The following is a 2,500-nucleotide window of genomic DNA, read 5'->3' on the forward strand; positions in this document are numbered from 1 at the left end:
AAAAATTTATTTTTCGGAAAAAATGGAAAAAACCGATTCGTCGGAGCGAGGTGTCCTGCCCGTGCGGTAATTCCAGCAGGCGAATCGGACTTCCCGAAATTTTTCTAAGTCCCACGGTCGACACCAACTTTTTTAATAAGCGTTTTAAAATTATTTCAATGTTTAATCCATGCGTAAACATGAAGTTTATTAACGTTTTTAACATTAAAAAAAATTACAAAAATTTATTTTTCGGAAAAAAAGGAAAAAACCGATTCGGCGGAGCGAGGTGTCCAGCCCGTGCGGTAATTCCAGCAGGCGAATCGGACTTCCCGAAATTTTTCTAAGTCCCACGGTCGACACCAACTTTTTTAATAAGTGTTTTAAAATTATTTCAATGTTTAATCCATGCGTAAACATGAAGTTTATTAACGTTTTTAACATTAAAAAAAATTACAAAAATTTATTTTTCGGAAAAAATGGAAAAAACCGATTCGTCGGAGCGAGGTGTCCTGCCCGTGCGGTAATTCCAGCAGGCGAATCGGACTTCCCGAAATTTTTCTAAGTCCCACGGTCGACACCAACTTTTTTAATAAGCGTTTTAAAATTATTTCAATGTTTAATCCATGCGTAAACATGAAGTTTATTAACGTTTTTAACATTAAAAAAAATTACAAAAATTTATTTTTCGGAAAAAAAGGAAAAAACCGATTCGGCGGAGCGAGGTGTCCAGCCCGTGCGGTAATTCCAGCAGGCGAATCGGACTTCCCGAAATTTTTCTAAGTCCCACGGTCGACACCAACTTTTTTAATAAGTGTTTTAAAATTATTTCAATGTTTAATCCATGCGTAAACATGAAGTTTATTAACGTTTTTAACATTAAAAAAAATTACAAAAATTTATTTTTCGGAAAAAATGGAAAAAACCGATTCGTCGGAGCGAGGTGTCCTGCCCGTGCGGTAATTCCAGCAGGCGAATCGGACTTCCCGAAATTTTTCTAAGTCCCACGGTCGACACCAACTTTTTTAATAAGCGTTTTAAAATTATTTCAATGTTTAATCCATGCGTAAACATGATGTTTATTAACGTTTTCAACGTTAAAAAAAATTACAAAAATTTATTTTTCAAGAAAAATGGAAAATACCGATTCGGCGGAGCGAGGTGTCCAGCCCGTGCGGTAATTCCAGCAGGCGAATCGGACTTCCCGAAATTTTTCTAAGTCCCACGGTCGACACCAACTTTTTTAATAAGTGTTTTAAAATTATTTCAATGTTTAATCCATGCGTAAACATGACGTTTATTAACGTTTTTGACATTAAAAAAAATTACAAAAATTTATTTTTCAAAAAAAATGGAAAAAACCGATTCGTCGGAGCGAGGTGTCCAGCCCGTGCGGTAATTCCAGCAGGCGAATCGGACTTCCCGAAATTTTTCTAAGTCCCACGGTCGACACCAACTTTTTTAATAAGCGTTTTAAAATTATTTCAATGTTTAATCCATGCGTAAACATGATGTTTATTAACGTTTTCAACGTTAAAAAAAATTACAAAAATTTATTTTTCAAAAAAAATGGAAAAAACCGATTCGTCGGAGCGAGGTGTCCTGCCCGTGCGGTAATTCCAGCAGGCGAATCGGACTTCCCGAAATTTTTCTAAGTCCCACGGTCGACACCAACTTTTTTAATAAGTGTTTTAAAATTATTTCAATGTTTAATCCATGCGTAAACATGACGTTTATTAACGTTTTTGACATTAAAAAAAATTACAAAAATTTATTTTTCAAAAAAAATGGAAAAAACCGATTCGTCGGAGCGAGGTGTCCAGCCCGTGCGGTAATGCCAGCAGGCGATCCGGGGTACTCGAAATTTTTCTAAGTCCCGACGGTCAAGAGTAAACTTTTTCATCGCATATTTCAAAATTTTTTCAATGTTTAATCTACGCATAAAAACGCAGTTTATCGCAGTTTTTAACGTTGAGAAAATTGACAAAAATTTTTTTTTCACTGAAAATGGAAAAAATGTATCGGTCGATGCGGGCTATCCAGGCCGTGCGGTAATTCCAGCAGGCGATCCGGGGTACTCGAAATTTTTCTAAGTCCCGACGGTCAAGAGTAAACTTTTTCATCACATATTTCAAAATTTTTTTAATGTTTAATCCACGCAGAAAAACGCAGTTTATTAACGTTTTTAACGTTGAGAAAATTGACAAAAATTTTTTTTTCACTGAAAATGGAAAAAATGTATCGGTCGATGCGGGCTGTCCAGGCCGTGCGGTAATTCCAGCAGGCGATCCGAGGTACTCGAAATTTTTCTAAGTCCGAACGGTCAAGAGTAAACTTTTTCATCACATATTTCAAAATTTTTTTAATGTTTAATCCACGCATAAAAACGCAGTTTATTAACGTTTTTAACGTTGAGAAAATTGACAAAAATTTTTTTTTCACTGAAAATGGAAAAAATGTATCGGTCGATGCGAGCTGTCCAGGCCGTGCGGTAATTCCAGCCGGCGATCCGAGGTACTCG

The sequence above is a fragment of the Nomia melanderi genome, unplaced genomic scaffold, assembly GCF_051020985.1.
Source record: "Nomia melanderi isolate GNS246 unplaced genomic scaffold, iyNomMela1 scaffold0428, whole genome shotgun sequence".
Classification (NCBI taxonomy): Eukaryota; Metazoa; Arthropoda; class Insecta; order Hymenoptera; family Halictidae; genus Nomia; species Nomia melanderi.